Genomic DNA, 15,202 nt, shown 5'->3' with positions numbered 1-15,202 from the left:
GCACATTACAAACAGCAGAGGCCATGCCATGCCAGATGATGGTTAGACACCTCAGCAGTTATGGAAAGTCAATTGGAAAGACAATGCGATGAAATCCCGAAATCCTGTAGTTATGAGTTCCCAGAGATGTGATGGTAATACCTTGAGAGTGGCAATAAAATTTGTTGATGTGGTTGTAAGTACAGTTTCAAAAAAAATTGATGCCTCTTGCATAAAGGACTATATAAAAGAAGTTTTTGATGTAAGAACATGTTTAATTGATGAAGTTGAAATTAGGTCTTCAAGTTTTAACCCGCCGCGTCCTGTTGACATATATATACGTCCGAACATTTTGTCACTGTGTATCTTGTTGACGTACATAAAGATGCTGCAATTGCAAGGTCTGTCATTTGCACATTTTTCAAATTTCGTGCATGATTTTTGGTACGTATACACAGGACACCTTCCTCTACAAGATGCCAGGCAGGGACAATACCTTACCCCACATGACCTCGCCCCCCCGCACACCATTGTCTCGGCATTTCACCTGTTACCAGTGACCTGGCCAGTAAAGACATGTCATGCCATGGTACGAAATTCAAGGCCAGAGTGATTCCCCAACCGATGACAATGTGGAGGACAAAGTTTATGTAGCATTAGAGGAAGAAACAGTCAGAAATGATGATCAGGTAATGTCACCAAAAAAGGTCAGGTATGCTGATGTGTTTGCTTATACTGCCTATATTACTGTGTGAAAGCCAATATAATCTCATACTACGTATAAATTCTTACCAAATAAATAAATAAATACTGTTTATGAGTGGTGTGGAATAGTTACCCTCCCATTGAACTCGTTTTCTTTGGAGCCAGCCTGATAGAAAACCCAGTTAGGTAAGGGGTATTGCTACCTGTATTCAGTATTTTAAACCCAAGGTGAGCGATTTCTCTATGAATTTTCGATGTTTCTCACCAAAAGCGGAGGTTTGAGCCTTTTTTTCTTTTTTCCAAAATTGGTCAGGATTGGGGGGAGTCAGTGGTGGAAAATCAGTCGGGACGGGGCGGGTTAAAGCCTTCAAGATTAATGTAAAACTAGCAGACAGAGAAAAACTGTTTAATTCTGAGCTGTGGCCTGAGGATATTGCTATGGATAAATTTTACAACACATCTGATCAGACAAGCAATATTAATTAACACTGATCTTCATTATACATGGTATAGATTTTCATTAATGTATGTTTGTAGGTTTCATTCTACTTTTTGTTTTGTACTTTTACTGTTTATTTTTTACTATGATATTCAATTCTTTTAAAATCTGCTCTTTTAACTGCTGCTTATTAAGGAAGAATATTGATGTCATAGGAGTGCTGAGTTATGCTAACATCAATAACATATTTCTGCAGGAAGCTTTTATAACAAAAGAAAAGTTAGATCTTTTGGATTATATTGGTGAAAAGTAGGACATTACAGGTGTTGGTGCAATGTTTCCTGAAAAAAAAAAAAAAAAAAAAAAAACGGCTTCCATGGCTGGTTGGCCTGAAAGATGATTAGGGGTTTTATGGAAAAAAAATTCCAGTTTCAAATTAACAAAAAACAATTTTGGAGAACATGATCGTGATCACTGTTAACATTTTTGGATTTAATATTGCCTGTGTTAATATGGTATACTGTATATGTCAGCAGTATATCATGGGAGCATTCAACTTTAAAAAAATATATTTACGATCACTGTCTGTTATACAAGATTTGTGATTATATATTATTGGATACTATAATGCAGATCCTTTTACTGGGAGGGCAGTGCAATATCTAGATAATTTTATAAGGAGTAATTCCCTGACACGCTTTGATGTTGATCTTCGTAACGCATCATACACATTAATGAACCATGGTTATTCTTTGTCAATACAGAAAGACCATATGCTGGACATGCAACATAATAATATTAAAATTAGTGACATTAACATTATGATTACTGTTAGTGACTCTGACCACTTTCCACTAATTATAACTTCAGTATTGTGGTAGGTGGGGGTGCCCATCATCCACCCACTTAGTGTGGTGGTACTCTGTTTTTAGGGTAGCTCAACACTGAGTGGCAAGCCAAATGATTTCCTGTAAACCAGGAAGGCATTTACAGCGCTGAGTGGGAACCTTATAACCAACCAACACGTGATCCCTAAGTGACAGCAAGTGGGTTGGCGGAGGGTTAGTGTCCCTCTCCGGAAAAAAACTAACTAAGAATACGAACAAGAAGCCTTGGACCAGGACTGACCAAAAGATGACGACTAAGGACCGAACTAAGGACTTGGTACAGATAGCTACCTGGAATGTAAGGGATGCAAATGATGAGGTGAAAGAGAGATTGTCCAGGTGCTTGAGGGTGCAAAGTCGATTTATGTGGGTTAACTGAAACTAAATGGTGAGGTGAGAATGTGAGAGAATGGGAGTATGGATGGGGTATATGTACAAGAGTAGGTGAGAATGAGAGGGCAAAAGAAGGAGTGTGTATTGTTGTTGTGATTAACAGATGGAAGGAGAATATAAGAGAGTATGGATCAGTTGGTTCAATGATTGTGTGGGTATGATTGAAAGTTGGACTACAAATGTGGGCGATTGTGTGCATGTATGAGCCAAAACAAGATCGTGCAAGCAGAGTGAGAGAAGAGTTCTGGGCAAATGTGGATGGATACATGGAATAGTTTGAAAGGAATGAGAGAGTGTTTTTGATTGGAGATATGAATGGAAAAGTGATGCAAAGGTGGATGGAGTTGTTGGTGAGTGGGGTGTGCCTGCAGAGATGGATGAGAATGGCAGTGCTTTAGTGGATATTTGTGCCAGGAGGGGGTTGGTGCTAGCTAATACCCTCTTTTGCCACAAAATGATCCACAGGTATACGTGGTGTGTGGTGAGAAGGGTGGGTAGTGAACTGAATGAACGGAAGGCAGTGATTGATTATGGGTGTCTGAATGAAAGAATGAGAAGGTGTGTAATGGATGCAAGAGTATATAGGGGTTGCAGGAATGGACTTTCGGACCACCATTTGGTGGAGATCAGAATTAAAGTCCAAATAAAATGGAGAAATAGAAGAAAGGAAGGACAGGAGGAAGTAGTACATACAAGGAGGGTAGAAAAGTTACAAGAGGTTGGAAAAAAGGCAGAATATAAGAGGGAAGTGGAGAAGCGATTGGGTAAATATAGATTAAAGCAGATGCGGGACTTGAAGGGTGTGTGCTAGATATTCACAGAAGAAATCTGTGCAGCATATAAGGTGGTGAGTGGGGTGAAGAGAAGGCGAAACTGGGTGCAGGAAACAGCATGGTGGACTGAAGAGGTGAGACAGGCTGTGGCACAAAAGAAAATGGCATATAGTGAGTGGATGTGAAACAGGGCCGTGGAAGAAGTCGAGAGATAGAAGAGAGAGTTATATGTAGAGAGGAAGAGAGAGGTGAAAAGATTAGAGAGAGAGGGTAAGAAGAGAGTGGACGAGGAATTTGAAAGGAGCTTGAGTGTAAAGTGGAGGGAATGTAAGAAAATGTTCTGGAAAGAGGTAAAGAAAGTTAGCCAGGGTGCCAAAGAAGTTAGCTGGGGAGTGAAAGATGAAAATGGTAGATTACTAGTGGAGAAGGGAGAAAAAGTGAGCAGATAGAGAGAACACTTTAAGGAATTGTTGAACATAGTGAATGAAAGTAATGCAAGTATAAGTGGCTGGGGAATGGCTGGGAGAAAGAGGGATGTGACAAGAAAGGAAGAAATCAGTAGGATGGAAGTTGTGGAAGCAATGAAGAAAGTTACTATGGGGAAAGCCCCAGGAATTGATGGAGTGTGTGGTGAAATGCTGAAGCATGGGGATGAGATAGTAGTAGAATGGATGTGGAAGATGTGCAGTTTGGCCTGGGAGGAAGGTAGAGCCCTGGAGGATAGGAAGTCAGGTATAATTATTCCCCTGTACAAAGGAAAAGGGGAAAAAGAAGTGTGTGGTAATCATAGGGGCATTTGTCTTCTTAGTGTAATAGGAAAAGTATATGATGGGATACTTATTGACAGAGTTAGGGAAATAACTGAGAAATTAGCTGGGGAAGAACAGGGAGGTTTTAGAAAGGGAAGAGTTTGTGTGGATCAGATTTATATTATCCGATCTTTAGTGGAAAAGCTTCTAGAGAAGGGAAAGAAGTTGTATGCAGCCTTCATGGATTTGGAGAAAGCATATGACAGGGTGGATGCATAAGAATTGTGGAAAGTATAAAGAATATATGGAGCAGATGGGAAGTTGTTGAAGACCATGAAGAGTGTGTATGAGGGTGCTAAGGCTGCTGTGCGTGTGGATAGTGAACTGAGTGAATTTTTCTATTTGAAGGTTGGACTGAAACAAGGATGTGTTATGTCCCCATGGTTGATCAATCTGTATATGGATGGGGTTATAAAAGAGATACAAGGTAGGGCAGTGGATGTTGAAGCGGCCCTAGTGAGAGAAGGCAGTGTCTGGAAACTCCCTGTACTGTTGTTTGCAGATGATTCTGTGTTGTTAAGTGAAGACGAAGGGGAGCTACAAGGCTTGGTGGATGAGTTTGAGAGAGTATGTAAGAAACGGAATCTAAACGTGAATGTAGGGAAAAGCAAAGTTATGGTCTTCGAGAGAAGTGAAGTCAGTGAATGTACAGTGAGGCTGGATGAGGTGGAAATGGAAAATGCGATTGCGTTTAAGTACTTTGGTAGGTGATGAGTAAGGATGGAAGTTTAGAGGGTAAAGTGCTTGAATGGGTGCAACAGGGAAGAAGGAGTTGCTGGTTCTTTGAAAACAGTGATAAGAAACAGGGAAGTGAATATGGAAGTGAAAAAGATACTACATGACAGTATTGTGATACCAACTCTAACGTATGGAAGTGAAGCTTGGACCTTGTTGGAGGGACAGAAGTCAAACTTGAGAGCAGTGGGAATGAGTTATTTGAGAGGAGTATGTGGAGTCACATGGAGAGACAGACTGACAAATGTGGAAGTGAAGGAGCATTGTGTGTGGATGTGGCTGTGATAGGAAGCGTTAGGAGAAACACACTGAGGTGGTTTGGCCATGTGGAGAGGATGGAGAGTGAGAGACTGGCGAGGAGAGTGTATGTGAGTGAGGTGGAGGGGAGGAGAGGGAGGGGGAGACCAAATGAGATGGAGGAATGGAGTGGACAGGTACAGTATATGAGAGAGGCGTGTGTGAGCTGGGAGCAGGGCAATGAAATGGAGGGGGACAGGGCGAGATGGAGGCGATTTTTTTGTGGCCACCCCTAATGGGATTAAGGCGTCTGGAAATAGATAGATAGATTAATAATACTTTATCTCCTGGCAAAAATAGTTACTCTTAACCGTCCAACAGCTGATTTTACCCAGGTGAACTGGAGTAGGCTTAAGCCACATGACCTGATCAGCATCAACAGTGAAGCTGATATTAAAATGAGGCGCTTTTAAATCTATCAGTTAATCATTGTCAAATTACAGGATGCCACAAGAGGAGTCATTGGGCACGTACTGATAGAGTACATGAAATGATAATTAATAGTATTCAGAGATCTACTGAAGCACCTTACAAAAGTATGTTACTGCAAAAAACAACATGTGTAAAATTATACCAGGATGAAACAGAAATGGAAAAGAACTTCACAGTTTTGCCAGAGATAAATACATGAGATGGTTAAGTTAAGGTAGAAAGACAGATACTTATGAATATGAAGAGATGTTAAATAGCAGGAAAGAATTCAAAATGGCACTCAAACAATGTAAAGCAAATGAAAACAGAGAAATATGAACTTCTGTGATGGAGAAATTTCCTAGTAAAAACAAAACTAGTTTTGGAAGGAAGTGAAAAGGAAAAGAGGATGTAAGAAAGAGATTAATGTGATTGATGGCACCAGTGTTCCATCACAAATAGCAGATATCTTTGCTGAAAAGTTTTTGGGTAATGATACGCCTGATGACTTAAACCATGAAGCTACTGTTATAAATGAATTAGGAAATGCTCTGCAGTGAAAGAAGAAAAATTAATTTAAAGATTTCTAAGGAGACAATAAAAAATATTATCTCAAGAGTAAATACTGGTGTAGATAATGACGGAATTCATGCATCATTTTTAAAAGGTGCATCAGAGTCTTTCCTTAATAATTTATCTTGTTTTTATTATGCATGTTACACTCATTGTTACCTGCCTCCAAAGCTTTTACAGAGAACTATCGTCAAAGATAGCAAAAATTGTGCCGATTTTTTAACATTTAGGCCAGTTATGCAGGCCTCATGCCTTAAAGATATCTGAGTTTCATGGTGGGATGAAGAGGTTAAGAAAGCAGTGGAGCAAAAGTGGAAGACGTGGCGACAGTGGTTACAGGACAGGGGTTCAGTTGAAATAATTTATCTGTCTATTGCCAGACCTTAAGACACCTTAATCCGGTAAGGGGTGGCCACAAACAAATCGCCTCTATGTCGCCCTGTCCAACGCCATGTCACTGCCCTGCTCCCAGCTCACACCCCCCTCTCTCATATACCTCTCCATTCCATCCCTCCATCTCATCCTTGGCTTCCCCCTCCCTCTCCCCTCCTCCACCTCACTCACATACACTCTCCTCGTCAGTCTCTCACTCTCCATCCTCTCCACATGGCCAAACCATCTCAGTGTGTTTCTCCTAACGCTTCCTATCACATCTACATCCACACCACAACGCTTCTTCACTTCCTCATTTGTCAGCCCGTCTCTCTATGTGACTCCACATGCTCCTCTCAAATAACTCATTTCCACTGCTCTGACTCTTGACTTCTGTCCCTCCAATCAGGTTTAAGTTTCACTTCCATATGTTAGCGTGGGATGAAGAGGTTAAGAGAGCAATGGAGGAAAAGAGGAAGAAGTGGCTAGAGTGGTTACAGGACAGGGGCTCAAATGAAATAAGAACTGAATATACTTAGAACAAGAAGCACGCAAAGAGACTAGTGAAGGGGAAAAAGGAGCAGGTAAATGATGATCAGCGAAGAAAAATGAATGCAAACTATTCTGAAAATAGGAAGTTATTCTGGAAAGAGGTGAGGAAATGTAGAAGTAAAAGCCGAAAGAGATGTGAAAGTATGAAGGATGTAGATGGTAAATTATTAACCCATGGGGATGAAATATGGACCAGATGGAAAGAATATTTTGAAAGCCTGACGAATGGGAATAGAGAGAGATAGCAGAGCTACTGTAAACATGATTGGTTTTAGGGGTGTGCAGAGATGGAATCCAGTGCCAGGAAACGTGACACTCGCACAGGTGAAGAGAGCTGTGAAGCGACTGAAAAATGGGAAAGCAGATGTGGTTGATCAGGTGTATGCAGAGATGATTAAGTCTAGTGGAGAGAGCGAAATGAAGTGGTTGTTGGATATATGTAAGAAGGCATGGGTGAATGAAACTGTGCCAGCAGAGTGGAAAAAAGTTGTGATTGTACCCCTGTACAAAAATAAAGGTGAGTGAAGTGAATGCAAGAATTTTCGTGGCTTAAATTTATTGAGTGTGGTTGCAAAGGTATGTGGAAAAAATTATTATAGAGAAAGTAATAGAGATATGAAAAGTCCCATTGAGTGATGAACAGGGTGGCTGTAGGAGTGGCAGATGATGTGTGGATCAAATATTTCTAGTGAGACATAGTGGAGAAGGTTAGTGAGAAGGACTATAAGGTGTTTATGGGATTCATGGATCTGGAAAAAGCATACGACAGAGTAGACAGAGAAGGATTGCGGAAGGTTTTGCGCATATACGGTGTAGATGGTAAGCTGCTAGGGCCCGTCATGAGTTTTTATGATGGTAGTGAAGCATGTGTGAGGATTAATGGGCATCTAAGTGAATGGTTCACGATCGGTGTGGGCGTCCGACAGGGTTGTGTGATGTCCCAGTGGTTGTTCAATATACAGTGTATATGTATCGGGTGATGAGAGAAGTATAAACACGAGTAATGGAGAGGGGGATGGCGTTGGTAATGAATGGTGATGGATGGACTATCTCAAATTTGTTGTATGCTGAAAATGCAGTACTACTTGGAAATGACGGACAAGAACTCCGTGGACTACTGCAGAGTTTCGCTGATGTCTGTGAGCGTTGCACATAAATAATCACCTACCCTTCGGTACCCCATACCTCAGGCTGGTTCCTCTATGCGCTGCAAGTCACAGTGGAGTAAGAGAGGCTGAGAGGGAGGGGCCAGAGAGAAAGGAAGGTGGGTGGGGGGACGAGTGAGGGTGCAGGGATGGAGTGAAAGAGGGGAGGGAGGGTATGTAGGGGAGAAATAATGAATAAGAAATGGTGGTCACATTAATTGTCTCTTTTCTTTCATTAAGAGCATGATATAAAGAAGATAATATTCAGTAGATAATGCTGCATTACACCTTGTATGGCTGGGTCAGATAAGCTTTAGATATGGAGGTGGTGAAATCAAGGGATGGCTCGTGAGAGAAATATACTGACGTGACAGATCAAACATTAGTGCAGAGCCATCGAGACTGTGTGGGCCCAGATTGTCAACGCGTGTGAGCCACAGAACGAAAGGACACGAGCCCGCCTCCTCCAGCACACCAAGGACGAGTGAGAGCTGTTGAGACGAAACTAGCAAACCATCAATAACATTGTTTCCTCGATGCCGCGAAGACTGCATTAGGTTATTGAGACAGGATGCCACTGGACTACTTACTAAGGCTTTCCTGGTTGTTTTGGCTTGAACAATGTCGGTAAACATTGACAAAGATACAGTTTGGGAGTTTGGGTAGGATTTTGTTACATTTTCCTTCTAACAATTAATGGGAGATATTGTTATTAAATTCACCCATGTGCACAGACATCAAATTTATTTACCTATTATGCACAATTATTTTATATAGCCTTTTCATATTAAGATGCCATAAAATAGTTGACATGATGGTGACTGTATATACTGTAGGGAGTATTCACCGAGAGGATTATTATATTTACTGTTGATACAGCCATGTCGAAGGTTGCATTATGATATTTAGGTCCAAAAATTAATTACTTGTAAGGGGACAGGACTTTTCTTAAACATTACGGAAGTCGGAGCCATTCAGATTCCATTCTGAGTCCAAAGTCAAAATATACGGATTAACACAAGTATCTGGCTCGGCCGCTCTAATGTTTGATGTCACTTCAGTATATCCTCACTAGCCAAAACTTGATATCAGCACTTATCTAAAGCTTGTTATCTGACGCCGCTATACAAGGTGTAATGCAGCATTATTTACAGAATATTAACTCCCTATCATGCCCTGAATAAGAGGAAATATACAAATAATGTGATCACCACTTCGCATTCATTCTCCCTCCCCTATCTACCCTCCCTCCCTTCCCTAGCTACTTCCCGGCATCAACACTCGTTCCCCCACCCTCTTTCCCTTCTTTCTCTGACCCCTCCCTGTCAGCCCCTTTTACTCCACTGTGACTTGCAGCGCATAAAGGAGCCATTCTGAGGCACGCGGTACCGGAGGATAGGTGATTACTTATGACCACGACTGTACCTTGAGAGTAAATGTGGAAAAGAGTAGTGATGGTTATTTAGAGAGAAGATGACTCCCTGTGCAATGTCACATTGAATAGAGAGAGACTGGAACTGGTGAGACAGTTCAAATACCTGGGTACAGTGACAAAAAAGAGAGGACAATGTGCAAAAGAAGTGGAAAGTAGAGTGACACAAGGAAGGAAAGTAGCTGCTGCAATGAAGGCCTTGATAAGAAACAGGGGTTTGAGTGTTGCAGCTGCACGAGGTTTACATGAAGGAGTGTTAGTGCCATCTTTAACATAAGTGAGACTATGGTGTGGCATGAAAATGAAGTCAAGAGTGACAGCAGTGGAGATGGGACTACTGAGGAACGTGTGTGGAGTACAGAAAGTGGATAGGATACGAAATAATGTGATTCGTGAAAGATGTTGAGTGAACAAGTCTGTGGACACCAGAATCGAAGAGAGTGTACTGAGATGGTATGGTCATGTGGAGAGAATGGATAACAACAGAGTGGTGAAAAAGGTATATATGAGCGAATTTGAAGGAGGGAGGAGGCGAGGTAGGCCAAGAAGAAGGTGGAGGGATATGGTGGATGAGTGTGTGAGGAAGAGAGGTCTGGAAGTCGGTAAGGCTACGGGCCTGACAAGAGATCGAGCTGATTGAGTATTATGAGGAGATGCGCATGCTCAGAGATTTGGCACCCGTTTTTAACGTGACAGCATCCGGATTGACTCTAAAGGATACGTTTATGTGAAGCTACCGAACGTGGTGAATGGTTCTGGCGTATCAGAGCCAGGATTCCAAGGGCTTGAATGGTGAGCGAATGGAAGCATGGCCACTTTGGATTGGGCAAATTTGGGTTGTCTGGAGATTACTACTCCTCACCCTGCCCTAGGGTGGGAAAGGAGGTCAGGATGATGATGAAGATGATGATGAATTTCACATTATAGATATTTTAACAGAGAAATTGCACTTAAATTGTTGACAGTTTGGCTTTGAGAAACGGTCACTTACCACAGATTCTTGGTTGATATTGAAGGTAATAGTAAGGAAATATACCAGTGATAACAATTCTCCCATTAACACTTACATTCATTTTAGTAAAACCTTTGATCAAGTTAACTATTTCACTTCGGGTAGAAAACTTTCAGAAACAAATGTCCCTGCAGATGTCATATTTATGCTGGGACATTATTTAAGATATCAACTAGCAAACTAATGTACACTGGCAAAAATTTTATAGCAGATATTACTATCCAGATCACGGTGCAAGGCCGGGTGTTATATTTCCCCCTTCCTTTTTAATTTTTACGTAAATGGTACTGTAAGAAACGAGATTTGCCAGTTGGGTGGTCGAGAAGCTTCTCGACATTTACCATAGGTTCCGGTACGGGTCAGAGTTGCCAGTTTACCTGCTGTTTGTGAGTAGCTGTTTCGTAAGTTATGCAATAAATTTTGTGCTCTTTTTCTTTATAATGTTTTATTTATGTGATTGCTTGTTAATTATGCATTGAAATTTAAGTCAGTATGCTAAATAATTTACAGTGTTATGTAATGTAAGAAAACTCTGGCATGTTATGGTTGTCTCCGAGTTGGTAACTGTGTTTGCTAGGGACAGGTACAGGACTAGCACGTCCTAGAATGTTGAAGCAAGGAAGCTTATATAAGGATGTGGAAGAATAGTTCGAGTGCAGTCGGTTTTCAGTTCAGTTTGAGTGTAGTGTAGTGTCACTGTAGTGAAGTTTGTACATTTTCCGTACTTGAGAAAACAGTGAAGTGTTATTGAAGTTCGTATATCATCGGTACTCGTGAAAATAGTGAAGTGTTGTCAAGCATTAAGTGTAATTGCAGTTAGTTAAGTTTGTACAGCTCCAGTGCTTGTGAGAAAAATAAAGTGAAGTTGGGAAGCATTAAAAGTGGAATTATCTGGAAAATAAAGGCAGTGAACTTAAGAAGCCATTGTTTATTGACGATGCCTCAGCTGATCCTGTTTACACGTAAAGGCTGACCGTAGGAAGAACTCACTGGGCAACGTCCTTCCTATACTCAACTGCAGTTGTTGAAGCCTGTGGCAGTGTGGGACGGGGACATAACAGTATTTTAGATGACCTGAGCCATATGGAAATAGGAAGCTGCATGGAATAGCAAAGTGTAGTGGTCTTATGGTGAGTCCCGCCGTTTTAGTTGTGACTAAAATGTTCCGATTTTATGAAATGATGATGAATTAGCAGATTTATGCATGATTCAAAGCAAGTGAAATACTGACTTGTTAATATAAAATGTGTAATACAATACTGTACTTACCAACTGGTAACTTTGGCCAGCCCATTCACCGTACCGTGCGGTATGTTCGGAGTTCGTTTGAGACATTATGTTTGATTAACAGCCTGAGGGTGAGGTGCAGCGCAGCATCAGTCGCTGTCACTAGCCTAAGTCAGTATAATATATATATATATATATATATATATATATATATAGTTATATATATATATATAGATATATATATATATATATATAGATATATATATATATATATATATAGATATATATATATATATATATATATATATATATATATATATATAGTTATATATATAGATATAATGCTGGGAACTTTTATCCCACCGGATGTCACCAGTGTAACGGTAAGAATTTACTATCCCCACCGTTATTGTTCATCCAGGATAATGACGGATATTTATAATCTTACCTGTTGTTGGCACTGATCAACTCATCCATGGATAATACAGGTGGTACTCGACTTAGTATAATAGTTTATAGTAATTTAAGAAATATTGTGGTAGCGTTTGTAGTTTTTGGCCGAGCTTAGATTTAGTCAGTACCACAGGTGGTCGTCGTTTCCTCAGCGAAGGAATCTTGAATTGGAAGAGGAGTGAATTAGGCCTGAGGACATAATTCCCTTGATTAGGTACACCAAGAAAGAAAAAAGAAAATGACATATACTTTAATCATTTTTTATGCTGGTTTTCAAAGAAAAACATTGTTAATTACATGACCCTTGGTAGTATGAAAGAAGATTGTACATTAAAACCATGGTTTGGATGATCATTCCTCCAACATTGTTACCAGGCGAAAACAATTTGATACATACAAGCGATATATGAAGTCATTGTACCATACTTTCTTTTTGTCAGTTATTCTTGGGCTCGACAATAGCCTCAAGACAGGGACCTTTTTACGAGCATGGGTTATCTTTTCGGGCTGGCATAGCCTCGAACCAATAAGAATGATTACTCGTGTTCATTTTCGTCCATATAATATACTCTCATCATGTAATTCTCTAGAATCCAATATCAGTTCAGGATTATTTATAGTTCATAATCATCATTACTACATAATCACCAAAAATGTATAATCACTCGGGCTTGTGTAGCCTCGAGGTACAATTAAAAAAAGAATGTTTAATCACTAAGAACTCGTAATCACTCGGGCTTGTTTAGCCTCGAGGTACTATTCAGACATTGTATAATCACTAAGAATACATAATCACTCAGGCTTGTTTAGCCTCGAGGTTCATTTCAAAATTACATCATTGCTCACAGTCACTAAGTTCCCTTCCACGCTCCTAATTTCCTAATCTTAATTACCAGAAAGAAAACGGTTAATGGTTTGGATTTCGCTCTTCTGTTACCAGATTACGTCACTTTCAAATTTCTATTTCTTATTTACAAAATAGAATTCACTTGATAGATCAATAATACTATTACAATTACATTGGTTTATATAATAATTCATGGGTAGTGTAGGTGTGTATGTTCTTGTCTAGGGACAATACCACGAAGAGGCCTTCTGCTCACACTGACGTCGCCGGTGTCTGGGGACTGAACGAACGTCCATTATATACGACGTCTGGGCCTCGAGTGTCTACGTTAAACTTTCAACAATATTACTTCATATAGTCTATGACAAGTAAGGATTAAACAAAGAAAAAGAGGGGGGGGAAGGAGAAATGTGGACAGCTCACCTGAACGAACGTTCATTATAAACGACGTCTGGGCCTCGAGTGGGCTTCTTGGGTACGCTAGTGACACCACTGCTAAGTCAAATGAGGTGGTGTTTTTGAAATATGGTGGGTTTCAATTCTCTTTACAATTTATTTAGCAGTGTACCCATGACGCAAGGACTTTTGATTGAACTGGGGAAAATTTGGGATTTAATCCTTACTTAATTTAGATACTGATTTTATCACTATCTCGCTTTGAATTTTGGGGTAGCTTATGCCATCTGGTGACGGCTAAGATAAACGGGACCTTTAAATCCTCACAAATGACATTATTTAGGCCTTTTTTGACTGTTAATGTTACATATTTGAGTTCTAGCAGCTTCAATAGTAAACATTTCACAACTAGGTTACGGAAAGAATTGTATATTCATCATTATTCTGTTTAAGGTTTAAACTCGGCGCCCCACAATCGACGCATAAAGAAGGGGACAAGCTGCGCGCATCTGTTATTCATTACTCGACCAGACTGAGGAATTCCCATAGCTCAACATCCACAATTACATCACCCAATGCATAGATACAGAGATACATACATATAAAAATAAAGTTAACCCAACATTAATCATTAATATATGAATTACTACTTAGGATAGGAATTTATAGACTAATATTCAGGTTACATCCTATCTAACTTAAAAATTACAGTACCTCTAAACACATACATAAATACTAAATTTGTGGCACTACATATATATATATATATATATATATATATATATATATATATATATATATATATATATATATATACACGACAATGTCCCACTTTTAGCTCCAGTAAATTTGGTCACCTTAAGTGTTCTTGTTTATGCTGGTGAACTGGTGCTTCTAGCCAATTCTTTGTCAGACATGAGCAGACCTTCTCCTAGATCATCAAATAACCATTAAAAAAAAATCCAAATGCATGATATTTATAACTTGTAAATCTGTATCAACTTCAAGCATTAACCTATGTGAAGTTGAAGATGAGCTGCAGCTGTAGAGAGTTACAAAAATTTAGGGCATTATCTGCAGTCGATTTTAATGAACAGTGATGATATACACTTTCGATTTAATTGTTTTTATTCATCTTTAACTAGTATTTTAAGGGATTTTAAATTTGTAAATATTAAATCATTTTTATTTCTTTTTAATTCTTCTTCTTGTCTTGAGTATGGACTAGCCTTATGGACTTCAAAAGAAGTTTTTAGCACTACAGTTTTTAAAACTTTTAACATTGCTTGTAATAATGCCTTGAAACGCATGTGTGGTGTTCCCACCTATGCCAACAGCCTTATAACTGCAAACCATTGCAATCAACTTCCATCAAAGCATCATGTAGCTCTTGTACAGGCAAGAACATTTAAAACGATAGTTAAATCTATTAACCCTATTTTTATTTGTAATATTCGTATTTTAATAGATGGATACAGTATTTTATGTCTCATGCTCGTAACCTGTTCGAAAATACTTATCATGTAAGTGTATTATTTAAGGACCTACATGTTATTTCATCAATATTAGGCTTGGTACAGAAGCATGAGGACAGGCATGGACCTTGTTTTTATTATGGCTTTTAATTTACCGTACTTTTTTAAAAATATTTTTTCACACTAATTGTTCTTAAGCAATGGGCTTCCCTTTTATCAGCTTTTAGTACATCATTAACTATTTGACACACATATGTACTTTTAATGAAATTTAATAGCATTATGAAATA

Source organism: Coenobita brevimanus, chromosome 5, assembly GCF_032717465.1.
Source record: "Coenobita brevimanus isolate Jiangsu-jjx chromosome 5, ASM3271746v2, whole genome shotgun sequence".
Classification (NCBI taxonomy): Eukaryota; Metazoa; Arthropoda; class Malacostraca; order Decapoda; family Coenobitidae; genus Coenobita; species Coenobita brevimanus.
Note: the sequence above shows the minus strand (reverse complement) of the source record.